Below are 16,002 nucleotides of genomic sequence, written 5' to 3'. Positions count from 1 at the left end.
CCCACCCCAAAAGCAGTAAACCAAAAGATCGTCATCTGCCTCCCTTACCTAATCTTTCCCAGGTCCATAGAGCCATGGTACTTATTTTTTTCTAATAAGTCATTCAATGCAGATAGTATTAATAGGGCTATAAACTTCCATGGGTCTATTCAAGATTATGTAAAATCTCCATCACACAAGTGGTAAGTCCACTGATCCTCACTAAGGGGAAAAAAAAAAAACATTTAGGTCAATAACTCAGTGAAAGGGTTTTTGTTTGGAGGATAAATTTGCATTTGCACTCATTTACGTTGTAAAAGTGTAAAATCTTCATAAACTCTGGTTCTTCAACCATTACCTGACATGTTAGTTTACTGATATAATAAGTGTGGTAGATTGTTGGCAAAGACGGCTTTTGTAATTCCTCCCATCCCTTGCAAGGTGATTTGCCATGCTTCCCAACAAAAGGTGAAATTCATTGCTCTTCCCCTCAATTTGGCCACATGATTTGCTTTGGCCAATGGGACATTAGAAAATGTGATATAAAGAGAGGCTTAAAAAGTGCTTGCACACTGGGGCATGTACTCTCTTGCTGTTGCAAATCTTGAGACCTATAAAGGAGCCCAAGCTAGCCTGCTGTGAGATTAGCATGGAAGAGAGGAGCTCTGCCTTTGCCTGACAGCCTGCCAACCACCAGCCACGGACTTGGCCAACTTCAACCACCAGCCCCAGCTGAGCCACCTGGTGCTCGAGCAAACCCAGGCAACTGCAGTGAAGGAACCATCCAATTTCATGCAGCCCAAACTGACAATCCACAATAAAACATGAGCTAATATGTGACTATTGTTTTAGCAGGGAACGCTAATTAGTACAGTCAGGCAAAAAGATAGTTCTGTAGTGTTTCTTAAAGTGATCCATTGATCAGAACACCTCCAACAATCATCTGGGGCCTTGTTAAAAAGGCAAATTCCCAGGATCCACTCCAGAGAAACTAAATCAGAAACTGGGGTCATGGCCAGGAATCCATCAGTTTGAACAAGTTTCCAGATGACTGCTCTGCACATGAACATTGGATAACCCAGCCCTCAAATTTTAATTACTGACAGGTTCAGTGGGCACATATCACCTTATAATGGGGAAGGCTCTGCATGGGGGATTGGGGCAACAAGGATTTGAGTAATAAGAAAATTATAGTTTTGTTGTGTTTTTTTTTCCTCTCCCTCTCCCTCCTCTTTCCTCTCTTTCTCCCTCCTCTAGTTCCACACTTTTCTTTATTACTTTTTGTTTCCAATAATCTGGACATCTTTCTCTTTATTTCATTTGCAGTTTAGTCCACAGCCTTGGTAGTGTAGCCTAGACTACGGAATGATCCCCAGGGAGCCCGCAGAAAAGATCGATATCAAATAACTAGGGGTGGGTAGAGTGTGAATTCTTATACTTTAGAAATGATAAAATGCTAAACAGTCTATTATCCTGGGATGGAAACAGCAGGTGTTACAAATATAAAATCAGTGTTGAAGCTCAAGAGAAACAGGAATAAAACAGGCTGGAATGAATCTTCAGGTTTATCAATGCTGCAATATACACATTGTCATAATATGTATTCAATTAATAGTTAGCCTCTTTCTATAAGGAATATCAGGAAATTTTCAGAGGTGTATGCATTCCAGCTTGCTGCTCCTCTGATGCCTTCAAGGCAAATACTGTTCATTAGGTAGTCCTAGCTGGAGACACACACTTGAAGGGTGCCCAAAGGCATACTACACCACAAAAAAGTTCTCCTTTGCCAGTCTGCCAAGGATTTGTGAATGCTGTGAAATTCTTTTCTTTTTCTTTTCTTTTTTATTATTTTTTGCATTCAATAAATGTTTGTGAGCATCTATTACATTTCAAGATCATTGAACACTGGAGATAGGTAAACAGTCCCTATGCTCAAAGCATTTGTAATCTTATTAGGAAGCTACAATGGAATGGACAGCTACAAGCCAATATGGAAACTGTTGAACTAGGGGCATGTAAAGTTGCCTAGAGAATAGGAAAGAGAGAGAGAGAGAGGAAGAGAGAGGGAGGGAGAAAAGGGGAAAGGAGGGAAGGGCTGGGGAGTTGAAGGGAGGAGAGGAGAAAGCTTCACAGGCATCATAATGCCTGGACTTTGTCTTAAGGGAGGATATGTAGAGAAAGAAAACGACACAAAGGCATGCGAGAATGTGACTCACTTGAAGAAGTGCAAGTATTGGAGCATGTCCTGGGCTCACCGTGCTTAATGGAAGCAGGAGTGGTGAAAGGATGAATATGCAAGGTCCTGTCTAAAAGGATTCTTATGTATGTCACTAACAAATTTGATCCCATATGCTCTAAGTGACAATGGAAGAATGGAGTTAGTTCTTGGAGTTAAGGAACCAATGTTCTTATTTAAACGCAAATGTGTACCATGAGCATTATTGCAAAGTCAGCTCAGTAATACCTGTTAATACTTTTGCAAGGACTGGCTAATTGTCACTTCAAGAAGCCAGACACAGGGCAAGAAGGTAACACTAACTAAACTGTACTCCTTAAAATGATTAAAGTGGTGAATTATATCACAAATGAATTTTGTGATATAATTGCCCCCCACCACCACCACACAAAAGACTACTGTTTATAGTAACTGTGGAAGAGGAAAGGGGCAGAAAATAAAGTTACAGCCAGAAAGATGCAAATGCAATTTTCCAAAATTTGAAAATATTCCAGAAGAAACACTAGCCTTTTTCTTTTTCAAGAATGAGAAGAATGAAAAGGAGCACTGTGAAGTTGAAGACAATATTCATCACAGTTCATTTCTTCTGACACCAAACTGATGTTTATCTTGAAAACCTCAAAGCTGCAGTGGCAATGTCAGCTTCTTCCAGAGCTCCTTTGTGAGCCACATGGCACTGAAGCACAGGCAGGCTGAGAGCCTTTCATTTTACAGTGTTCTATTTTGAAGCAATAAGGAACCATTAATTGAGATTTCAAGACTTCTGGCTGCTTCTTTCTACTTTCTTTTCTTCATTTTCAGTAGTTTGTTCCAATGACAATCAAATTCATGATGCTTCCAGACTCCACTCCAAATGCTACTTTACTGATTGATTGATTGATTCATTCACTCACTCACTGATTCATTCATTGACCCAGTAAAATATATCGTGTCTTCACAGGGTTGGGGCCATGTGCAAGGCATGGGGAACCCGATCTTCCATCCTCTCGGAGCTCACAGTGTAATACAAGAGAACTAATTTTAATCTTTGCAATACCATTTGGTTAACTGTAATGATAGATGCATATATTTAGGGACAGAATTGCACACACATAGAAAAATAGAGGTAAACAACTTGGGCAGGGGCAGGCATGAGTGAGAACACAGCACAGAGAAAGACCACAGGAGCTGAAGCTTTTTGTTTGTTCCCTGATGATGAGTTAGTGAGACTTTCATTTACGTATTTTGTGTTCTGGGGAATTGTTTAGTAATATTATCTCATTTTACTTTTAAATGACTTAATTAGGTTTTCTAATGATTACCTGCTTATTCTAGAATGTTTAAAACAAACAGAAAACTGAAACAAAATTCCACAGATGTACACTATTTGAGTTCTATTTTAGGAGTAGTTCCTCCTGAGAAGATTTTTCTTTCTTTTTAGCTCTCATTCTTTCTCTTTTTATCATGCATATTCTTACATAATCAGGAATATAATGCATGCACAGTTTTATCTCTCGTTTTTGTATTTACTTCATTAACTTGAGCATTTCCCTATGTCATTAAATATTCTCTAATACATAATTTTAAATTTTTAATGATTACATATTATTTCTTCCTAGATCTGCCATATCTTAGGGTTATCTGGAAGACAGAGTCTGAGATACAGGTTTGCACGCAGGCATTTGGCTGGGGAGGATGCTCAGCTCACTACCTGTCAGGAAGTGAGGGGGACAGCGCTAGGCAGAGGGAGAGCTTGAGAGGTGGTGCAGTTGCACTGGAGGGCCCAGCCCATTCCATGGGGATTTCTCAGCTAGGAGGGCCCTTGGGACCTGTCTCCCACAGAGAGAAAAAGGCCACACCTCTGTAACCTTGCACGAACTGGTCACTGGATGTGGGTTAATATAACCTTGGGCAACGCACCTTCCTCCAACCCAGTGCTCTTTTAGCAGAGGGCCTCAGGTATGAATGGTCAGCAGCCAGCACGCCTGACAGCTGGTGGGAGGTGGGTGGTTTGGCCTTGAAGGGGAGAAGTAGATGACATGCCACAGCATCTATTACATATTATAATTCATTCATCCACTGTCCTAGTGTTGGTTGTTGAGGCTGTGTTTCGAAGGATAAAGAGGGAAAGAAGAAGGGCGATCATTCCAGGTCAATCGGACGGTAAGAACAAAGGTTGGGAGACATGATAAAATAATAAAGAAAAGTGAAAACACAACATACAACTCCTCATAGCAGGAGTGGAGGATTGCAAGCAGACAGTGATAAGAGATGAGTGGGAGAGGGAGGCATGGGGGTTGAGGGGAACCAGGTCATGGGGCTTGGAGTTTATCATGTAAGAAAACCAGAGACATTGAATGGTTTTACCTTGTTTGCACCAGAAGGTTAATGAGGGAAGCTGCTTCTACTCAGGGCCATGGCATTCTCTATCTGTGCCCAGCTGGGAGGCCTAGAGGTGGCAAAGTTGCTACCAGATCCTCTGACCCCTCAGCCACCATCTGTAGGGGCCTCTCCAGCTGTGTCTGCCTTTAGCCCACTATGGTGTGAGGCCAGCTCCAGGCAGGGAGCCTCCAGGTCCCTGACCCACATCTCATGCCAGTGTCCCACAAAGGTGGTCCCTGCAGAGGTACAACTGAGCTCAGTGAGCCTAGAGGAGGGGCCTATGCAGTGAAGTCAAGGGCAAGAGGGCTTGAAATCAAGCATCAGAATGCCCTTCCCTAGGCATGACCCTCCCCTGCTCATTCCTCCATGTGGACTGGATGAGACTGAGAAATCCTGATCCACAGAGACAAAACAGCAGTGTTCTGTTGGTATCCAAATAGTTTAATCCCATACCCCCATTGATTGATCAATTGATCGACTGGATGATTTTTGGAAAGCAAAAAGCTGAGCTGAGGATAGGCGGCAGCAATCAATCATGGTGGAAATTTTTTCTTGAATGCCCAGCAGGGCCAGCCCAACGGCAAAACACAGATCTGGTTGCTCCGAATTAATAAAGATCTTGACCTGAAGGCCAGAAATCCCTATTGTTTAAGTTTGTCAGGCTTTATTAAGCTAGCAGCGCTATGGTGATTGACAGCAGGGTGAGGCGGGCAAAAGAGCAAGTGTGCTGCCATGATTACAAGGAGAGAAGCAATTTGCATGGGCACCACCATCGTCTTGACTCCAGGAACTTTATTTAGAGATAGACTTACACACTGATGGGGAGAAATGGCTCTGAATCTCTTGGAATCATTATGGAATCAGTGATGTGGACCGTTCTAACAGTGTGCTGGTATCCAAGCCACTGAAATATTCTTTGACACACCTGGAGAAGCCAGGAGACTCCTGTGAATCTGGCACCTGTGAAGGAAGCAAGTCAGGGAGGCTAAGATGCTGTTGACTGACAGCTTAATCAGGGAAGTTACGATGCTGTTGACTCAAATGCAGAGACTCAAAACCTTGCAAACATGGGGTTTCTATTTATTCATTCACAATGTACTATACTGGGCTACAAGTGCCAGACACTATTCAGGCCCAGGATGTTGTAAACACCTCTTTTCACCTGTCATGCCAGGTGAGACAGGTGAGCTCACAGACTCTGCCTGGCATGACAGTCTTGCTGCAATTTGTGATAGGGGAACCTGGCAAGAGCAACTGGACTGCATGCCACAAAATACAGTGTGGGCCAAAAACCATGACCCTCGGGGTGTACATGTGGGCTAATAGGAATGTATCTCTAGAGGCAAGAGCCTGCCTTGTAATTTTCACAAATCCAATGTCATTGTGCTTCTCAGCAAATACTTTAAAGATACTATATTAACAACAATTTAGAGACACTTTAAAGAAAAAGAACAAAAAGCAGAAAAAGAAGAAAGAAGATTGTTATATGAATTATGCCAATTAGAGAGCTGCTTAGCTGTTAACTAAAAACACATTGTGGGTATTATGCAATGAGAAGGTCAGAAAACTTGTCTAATGTGCATTTTCTGGGTGGTACACCTATCAGCATTTTTTTTTTATTAAAGAAGGAGAAATGGCTTAATGAAGCATAAGGAAGAACCCCAGAAAGGGGCTTTGTGCAGTGCTTAGCAGGGGATCTGGGGTGGTTCATTGGACCTCTGTAGCTGTGGTCTCATTTGTGCAATGAAGGGGTTGAGTTGGAAGATCTCCACTTTTAGTTGGAATAATCTAAGGATCTAAGGTTCTGTGACGCTTAAAATAACAACATCTATTCAAACAGCTCCCAAGAACCTAATTCCTTCACAAAGCAACTGAATGGTCATTAGCGTGTAGTTAAAAGGTAAGATTGCTTTTCTGCCTGGAAGTAACACATCTTGCTGAGTTAGCAGTCCTATGGACTCATTCAGAACCAAAATAATTTTAAACGTTTCTCCTTCTCGCCTGTTTGTGGCAGACTCTCAGAAAATAACTGGAAATATCAAAACAATACAGCAGAATTGTTCAGTGAAAGCCCTGAATCAAAAAGGAGGAGCCCTGCCCCCATCATATCTACCATGTGACCTTGAGCCAGCTGCCAAAACTTTCTAGCCCTTAATTTTCTCTTTTGCAAAATGGGATTAATGAAAATTGTCCAGGATTTTAAAACTCTAGAAGCTAAAAACTCTACTAAGAGCTTTACTGGTATTACAAGACCAGTATTTTATACAGAGTGCCCTCAATCTACTTCCCTCAAAATAACTCATTTTACAGACTAACAAGAAGACTCAGTATTTTATTATAGCTCTCAAGAGAAGCCACAAAGCAGATGTTGAGTGGGACAAGGTTACACTTGCAGATGCTGGGAAACAGGGAGAAAATTAAACAACTGATTTTGCAGACCACTTACATACACACTATACAAACTTATTCCTTTGTGTGTGAGGATAGACAGATAAATAGATAGATAGATATAGAAACAGATAAGTAAATGTCTGTGAGTGACTGTGAAGTTTTAATTTTTTTTTTCCTAGCTAGGTTTATTTTTTTTCCATTTTTAGTATGAAAGGTGTTATCATTTCCTTTTATTTCTTTAAAAGCAAGAGTAGTATCTGCTATGGTAACAAGGTGATCCTCAGATCACATTTGCCCATATTTGGACTTGTGGCTTGAAAGTATCATGCCCTCTCCAAAACACACAATCCACAGGTTTTTGACAAAATATAGTTTGATCAAGAGTTGAAGTGTTGGTCCTTTCCTTTGTCTGTTCATGGAGAGATGCCAAAGACCAGTGAAATGATCAAGAGACAAAAGAAAGGCAGGGCTCAGCACATGGGCTGCCTCCTTTGCCCTAAAATTCTTGTGTTCCCTAATACAACATCAGAGGACTGCCTGCAAATAGGTGCTCAAAGGTCACTGTGTGGATGGATGCGCAGGACACAGATGCAAAGTGGAAGTGTTCTTGGCATCATCAAAGCTCAGGTCATCTGCAGATCTAAGGCAACCCTCAGAAATTCGCTCCTCAGAAGCTTAGAGACCTTCTCTTTCAATTACCATTCAGGTCCTAAAAATGTCTCTTTGTTATTTAAAAAAGCCAAAACATACATATTACATCTGAATAGTGTATTTCAGATTTAATTCAGGGCAAGTTATGTAATACTTTTATTCAATAAAAAGATGATTGTATCATCTTGCTCAAAGTGGGAAACAATTAATCAGATATATTTTCAATAGCCTGAATAGAGTATCTATTTGGGGGTGCCTGGGGAAGATCTAATTTTGAATCTACTCATTAGATTCAGACTTTCCAAACAGACACCATTCATATACTTCTTTCTATCCTATAGATTTACTTTTTTAAAAGCTTTATGCAAACTTTTGTAAATTGATTCACATTTAAAGAACAGAATGTGGTTTCACAATTATTCTTTTGCAAAAAATAAATAAATAAATAGAGAGAGCGAGCAATATATTTTCTAAAGTGAGTTAGCTCCATCTACTCCTAAAGTTTTGTAAATTCAGGTTTTAACACAGTTAGCTGCAAGAGGGACTCCTTCTATGCTCGCTGGCCAGAAGGAGGTCAGATCACTGAAAAGTTTTGTGCTGTGAGCACTGTGATTCCTAAAACAGTGTCAAGACTGAGTTTATTACTTAGGTTAACCATATTGCCAGAGGTAGTGAAGTTCTAGGATCAGTCCTGCATATAAGCTTGGGAAACAGCACTTCCCGTGTGGGCAAGAGTTCTGACGAGACACTAGTCTTTCATATGGGAAGGGGCCACAATATCTCTTGATTCCTAGCACCTTGCATAGGATTTAAGCACTTAGCTGATTACAGAGGAAACATTTGCACTGAGTGATAAAGCAAAGCGAAATGTATAGAAATGAGGAATGAGGGAAGTATGTAAGGGAACGAGGGAGGTGCATAATGGTTCATGGCAATTTCATCAGTGTGTGGTAATCAAGAGGTGAGTGTAAGGAGCTGCCGAGGCTGGAGGCCTGTCTTCCCTTTCCTTTGCCATATTTATCTACTGTCCACCATCAGCAATGCCCTGAAAAATCTTAAAACCACAAGGTACAGTCCCTGCAGAGATTGCCACATTGATATCCATTCTCTCCTTGATCATCTTTAGTTAAAAACGGGGTCATCCAGAATAAATACTCTTTTCAGGCCTTCCTTGCAGCTAAATATGACTAAGTTCTGGCCAATAAGATGTAGGCAGAAATGATGCATGCAACTTCTGGAAGGTTTCCTTTGAAGGAGAAGGCATGCCTTTCCCTTGTTTTTTTCTCCTTCCTGCCAGCAAAAGTGCAAATGTGAAGGCTAGAGACAGAGCAGCCAGGCTGAGGAAACCACATATCTAATGGTTCTGGACTTAAATACCAGTTGTGACCCACCTGTCCAGACTGCTACCAGAGTCGAACATGTATTGCCCAGTTGTTTAAATGACTGTTTCAGCCAACCACAGCTAAACATAATCTCTCTGCTAAATTCTTCCTTCCAGGGAACTTAAATTTGCACCTGCAACTCTCTGGCTTAGACAGTTGAGATCAGAAGTCAGAAACATGGTTTTGAATGTATACTGGGTTTGGGCTGGTTTGGGGCACACTCAGCTCTCTTGAGATTAGTCAGCTGTGTTGGACTGCAGGTGGGAACACTCGCATGGGCCCAAGCCTTTGAAAAGGCTGTTCTGCATCAGGGGTCACAAACTACAATGCAGGTGAGAGCAGAGGACTGAGTTGACGAGTGGTTGGGACTGTGTGTTCCCAGCCTAACGAGGAGTGGGCTCCTCAGTCCCAGCTTTGGGGAGCCACACAGCAATGCAGGCCCTAGGAGGACAAGTCTATAAGAGTCATTGGAAATCTGGATTTTCATATGAAACTGTTCAATTTTTAAATGTTAGCAGCTGACATAACAACAACAATAATGAACTCTGCAGGCCCAAGATTTGGCCCACTGGCCAGCTGTTCTCAACTTCTAGTCATGAGCATGGGGGAGGGACAGGGGCTATAAACCTGGAATGTGTATGATCCCAACACACACAAAAGTCACTACTGTGTGGACAGAACTTAAACTGTTAGAAATGTAATAGAAATGTCAAAAACTACCTAAAATCAGGCTCACAAATTCTGAAACACAAGGAAAGTTTCATTTAACTTCAGATATTGTAGAAATAGTACCACTTCCCCAAACTGCTACTCTCACCTTATTAAGATGGCAGCTAACAACTAAGATACTTCAGCTGCACTCTCTTCAGGAGAGTCATCCCGACCCCACCTGCATCACCTGGTGCGCTTCAGGAAACAGCCACCATTGCCAGGTAACAGGTGATCTCTTCTGTTCCCAGTACATCTCATCCCTGGCAATAGAAGACCAAGGGTCAGAGCCCCAAGTCCTCCACTTTTGGGAAGTCCCTTCTCTGGTTTCACAGGGCAGTAAGGTCTCCAGTTTCCACATCTCCTCCTGCTGTTAATTACACCTGCCCACCAGTGCTTACCCCTAAGTGATGCAGAGGTGGCACTGGAGACTTAGCTGTCTTCCAGAAACCACAGCATCCATCCTACTCCCGCCTGGCATCTAACACTCTGCCTCTGCGATTAACCTCCCCACCCCAGCTCCTCTGTGCCAAGAAATAATGCCAAAGGCATTAGTGCGCAGCAGGCGAAACTCAGCATGGCTGCACGGTTAAGGAGCCACAATATTTCTGGAATTTTTGCTCTAGGTAAAATTCACTCTGCAACAAGCTTAACCATGAGCTTAAGCTACTCTCAGAACTACTCCTAAATAGTTTTGACCTCCTGGTTTAGGGTCTCTCAGAATTGTGGCAAAAGCAAATGCTAATATAAACCCTGCTGGAGTTGTTTTTATTTCAATTAAAGGAAAGGCTCCCCAGAGCCTTAAAGCTTGAAACCCAAGCACTTAGGACAGAGCCAGCAAGGTCCGGCCCTCAGAACCAATCAAACCAATTTGATTGCATAAACTGAACAGGAGCATAAAATGTAAAGAGTAAATAGGCACTTTTTATTTTCTTGATGTCTCTGGTTTGCAGCCACATAGAATAAATGGCTTTGCAGAGCACTGCTTGACAGTGTATGGTCCACTTAACTAAACATATTCCTGCTGTGCTACTTTGTAAAATGAATATTTGTAAACAGAATGATTTCTGTTTATTGATATCTATTATAATTTAAGATATAATCTTAAGATTTAAAATGTATGTACAAACATGCACGCACATTCATGCCTACATACATATTTGCTGAGAAGAGGCAGTTAACCACATTTAAAAAAACAAATATTAGAAAATGTAATGAAATTCCAGAGAATATGCCATGCCACTTTCTGATGAAGTACATAGTTAACAACCTGAAGGCAGTATATGGTGAAGAAAGGTAAATACTGAAAACAAATTTTCAAAAATCTTCAATATGCATAATACTAGAATATTAACTTCTCACACTTCACCAAAGACATAGGGAACAAATGAAAGCAGAAAAAATAGAAATGATGACAAGAAGAGATAAGGGATAAAGTCAAAATTTACCCAATATTATTTAGTTCATCTTTGTTAGGTGTATATACACAAAAAACTATGTAGATCCTCTTTCCCATCTGTAAGTATAGATACATCTCTGAAACTGTTCTCTTGAGTATAGATTATAAGAAAGGAAGCTTTTCTCAATAGTCAGAGCAAACTATTCATTTCTTTTATGCAAACTGCTTCTACCTATTTCAAATCCTCTCCACCTGATGAGTCGGGACAACAAAGAGTTCTCCTGAGGATCATCCATAATTATGTTACTTAAGTTATTAAACGTATCTGGATTTAAGGAAATTATTTAAACATATATACACTTAAGTTTTACTGCATTTGAAGCAGTGAAAGCTACACCAATACACCCTTTACACTAATTTTATTTTATAGAATGTTTTCAAATGCATGCATCGCAATCTGCAATTTCATCTGCCAAAACCATTCAGATCTTCTGACAAATTGATAAATCAACTGCAACAGATCATATAGTGCATGGTGGCAAGCCTTGTTTCAAGTAGGAATGTAATATGACTTGAATTAATACCTATATGTCATCTAAGATGTACAACACACATATCATACACACATTTGTGTATGTGCATGTGTCGAGGGGCAAGGTATGTGTTCTAATGAAGAAAACCATCATATCCTCATCAGTTAACTGGGATGTACTGAAGGACACATGGGTAAATCTATGTAGCCATGTTTATTATCTGGTCTATTATTGTTGTTTCACAGACAAGGTATAATAAGTTTGGAACAAATTACTTCAACTCTCAACCTTAGTTTCTTCATTTGGAAATGTTAGTATCTGAGACAATATTTGAAGTCCCAAACAAGCCAAACATTTTATGATTCGCTGCTTTTAAAGGTCACATTCTAATTGAATATCCTTCTGTACCTTTGATGTATCCTCATTGTCCTTAAAAATCATGAAGATACACAAACTACTTAAAACACCTGCTTCTCTTAGAAATAAAATTAGTAGAACACAGCTTTGTTTAGGGTAAACATGCACCACAACCAAATGAAATTTTCAATAAACCAAAAAGAAAATGACAAGAACATTTTTCCATCTTGGAGCTGGGGGAAATGCGAGGCATGGCAATGCTTCCACGCAAGGGCACTTGTCTGCACATCCTATTCCTGATAAGTGGGGCACCCCAGACTGACCTCCACCCGAAATGCAGCCATTGTCTCTCCATTTTCCTCAGGAGTTCTTCAGAGGGAGATAATGGCATGGATTGAGCGATGGCCTCAACATGGAAAAAGAGCTCCTTTTCTTCCTATCTAGTCCCTCCATTGCTCCATGATCGAAGGTAGCCCTTATTTTTCACTGTTGCTATTTTTAAGATTGATTTTAAGAACTATCTTGTATACTCCCCTGAAATTTCATTAATATTTAATATTCAAAAATGTAAATTTATAGACAAATGTGAGGGTGTACCATTTTGCTGCAAAAATTATTATTCACTTTTCTAAAGGATAAACAGCAAGCATTCACAATATTCACAATATGATCTTTGGACAGAGTAGGATCTACCTAAATCCCTGTCGCTATTATTTGCTTGAATCTACATGTGTTTAGAAATCACGGGAAACATGTTCCAACCATTCTTTTTCCCTTGAGATCACACACAACAGAATTCAGAAAACAGAATTAGATTAACCATTATGTGACTGACCTAAGGATTCCATTCAACAACTGTGGAACAACACATTTGACCTGAAAATAGAGATGTTCTCATGACTAAAAGAATAATTATCAGTGACAATCCTATGAGATCCTCAAAATTCTGATAACATTTCCAAACCTTGCACTTTTTACAAAATTCCTTTGCCAATAGAATAACTGTGAACAATATTTCACTGTAACATTATATATATATATATATATATATGCCAAGAAAATAAATAATGACTAATGGGTTATGCTTTCTATCAGGAAGTTTCTATCAAATGTTCTCTTCAGTTAGGGGTTTGAGTCCACGGTTTGTACTCGTCAGAACGACTATGACTTGTGAAGCTGTTGGCGTCTCCCTGCAGGGTTATGTTTACTCTCGCTCGGGTTGCTGGCCAATCTGTACTAACTCTTCATACACCCAGAGCTGGGAAGCAGGGGCCTGCTATCTCAGCAGATGGCACAGACAGACATGGTAGCTGGGAACACAATGCAAGGGACATGTGGTGGGGCTGACTTTGTAAATACACTGCAAGAGAAAAATGATTAGCCACATATGTCTGTGATTTACCGGTCAGCTGGAAGCCAGAGGCCCTGAGTGTGTTGGTTTTCTACTTTAAGCAAATAGAAAGAACACACTGGCTGGGCTACCCTGCTCACACTCCAATTTGGTGCAGCCTCACCTTGTAATGGATATTTTATGGCTTCATGGTTTAGGAGGGTGATACAGAGGTGAGTGACCAGGGTTTTTTTTTTTTTTTTTTTGGAGAAAGAGTCTCACTCTGTTGCCCAGGCTAGAGTGCCATGGCATCAGCCTAGTTCACAGCAATCTCAAACTCCTGGGCTCAAGTGATCCTCCTGCCTCAGCCTCCCTAGGATCTGGGACTACAGGCATGCGCCACCACGCCTGGCTAATATTTTTTATATATATTTTTAGTTGTCCAGGTAATTTCTTTTTATTTTTAGTAGAGACGGGGGTCTCGTTCTTGCTCAGGCTGGTCTCGAACTCCTGAGCTCAAATGATCCACCCGCCTCGGCCTCCCAGAGTGCTAGGATTACAGGCGTGAGCCACCGCACTGGGCTGAGCGACCAAGTTTAAAAATCTTATTTGTGCTTTCCCCAGCACCACATGCACTATGTGGTAATACTCTGAGGTAGCTAGATAGGGACAAGTGGCTCATTAATTCAGTAACTTGAACCCATGGCATCCACTGTAAAGGGAAGTCTAACTTGACTTATGGTCTCTACTTTGTCTTAGTGTGTGGGTGGTAGGAGGTGGGGAGGGTCTGGCAGGGGAATCCCTCCTCATATCAGGTCACCAAGAAACCTAGAGGCAACACGCCTAAAACCCTCAACAATTTGGTCTTTGGAGGGGAGGGGTAATTCTGAAGATAGCTTGGTCCATTTTCTGCCAAGCTCCTAATGGATACATGTCTAGATTATATAAAGAGGAGAAAAGGAAAAAAAAAATTCAAACAGAAGAATTTCATTATCTCTGGAACACACTAGAGACAGAACTACTGACAAAGACAACAGTACAAGAATACAGGTAGCACCCTCAGTGGAAGCCAGGGATCCTCCCATGCCCAACAGAGCAGGTATTCTGATGCCAGAAGAAATGGTGCTACAGAACCTGGTGCCTGGCCAAGGGCGGGCCTGGCACTGGCACTAGGGGACTAGATCTGAGCATGTGCAGAGAGGCTCCTGAACTCCAAGCAACAGCTGAGTGTGGAATATTCAAGGGGGCTGAAGGTCCTAAATTAATAGTTAGGTGCATGAGCTCTAGGTAAAAATGTGAAATAAATGAATTCATTTTTTCATTTCTATTAAAATTTATGATAATTTTATTTGCTGAGCACTGTATCTGGCATTTTTTTTCATTTATTAATTACTGTATTTGACAAAGGAAACTTAATTATAAGGTGAAACCTGGTTTTATGAAACCAAAGACTAGTGCAACATTTCAGTGTATATAAGAATAAAGGGAATTGACATGTCACATAACAAATGAATGAAAATTTAACTCTTTTGAAACTCACAAAAACAAACAACCAAATTTATACCAAAGGTTCCTATTGGAAACTACATAGCTTAAAATAAAGGGAATACAGATTTTAAATGACTAAATTGGGATGATGTTGTTTTACACTAAAAACAATTTCTTAGGCATTCTAAACCTGGGATGAGGAGCAGAGATTATTTCATAATAGTGAGCACATAAATTTTAAGGCCGAGGCACATTTGACTCCTGAGATGAATTCTTTGTGGTCATAATCATTTATTGAGTTGGATTGTTTTTGATGCCCCAAACTAAAGTGGGAATATTAATTTATCAGGAATTCTTCATAACAGTATCTTACAGAAAACATGTTGTTCTCGTCACAGTATAGTGTGTAAAGTCATTGGTTTAAAGCACGAATGTTCCTTCTGGGGTGGTTGTTAAAGATAAATTTATTTTGCTTCACTATTGCTTCCCTCCACTTAAAAGTACTGCAAACTCTCCAGCAGCTTCCTTTCTTTCCATGGCACTGCTTAGTTAACATAAGTCTTATAAGAATATAAAAAGACACCTTTCATATAAAAAAGTGAGAGTTGAATGAGGTAAAATGGCATTAGTTGGCCCTATATTTTTTAAAGCTACACAATTATTTAGCATCACCTTTTTTCTAAGTCCTTATACATATCTAAACATGTCTTCATAGTTTATACTTTCACTTGTACATGCTGGGCTGGATTAAGCTTTGTTGTGATTGTGACCAATATTCAGGCCACGTGAGCACTGTCTTACCACATCGCCAATTAGTTGTAATAAACATTCAATGTACAAACACTGGAGTGTGTTTTTATCTCTCTTTTCAAAAGTTTGTTAAACTATGGAGAGCTGCTGAAGGAAGAATTTTTAATTTTTTTCAGTAAAATGTTGAAAATTCCCCTCCATTCAAATATGGTGGTCGTTATAAGCACACAAGATAAATGGTGGAAGAATCTAAGGAGTCTTCATGTACTTCAAGTTCATTAAAAGATAATGTGGATTCCATGCTACTGAGAGCTTATCTACAAATTTATTTTCACTCAATAAATGCTGCTTTTAAAACCTTGATGCAGTTGACTTTTCTACTCTTTCTGAATGAACAACTCAGATTATCCTAGGTAATCAAAAAGTATTCCAAATCA

General features: G+C 40.3%; 1 protein-coding gene across 5 annotated transcripts in view; it reads right to left on the bottom strand.

The window, feature by feature from the left end:
* CTNNA2 (catenin alpha 2) overlaps nt 1-16,002 on the bottom strand; it is a 1,050,678-nt gene that overhangs the window by 540,792 nt on the left and 493,884 nt on the right. The window lies entirely within an intron of this gene.

Source organism: Lemur catta, chromosome 4 (genome assembly GCF_020740605.2).
Source record: "Lemur catta isolate mLemCat1 chromosome 4, mLemCat1.pri, whole genome shotgun sequence".
Lineage (NCBI taxonomy): Eukaryota > Metazoa > Chordata > Mammalia > Primates > Lemuridae > Lemur > Lemur catta.
The sequence above is the reverse complement of the archived record's forward strand: the minus strand, read 5'-3'. Positions and strand labels throughout refer to the sequence as shown.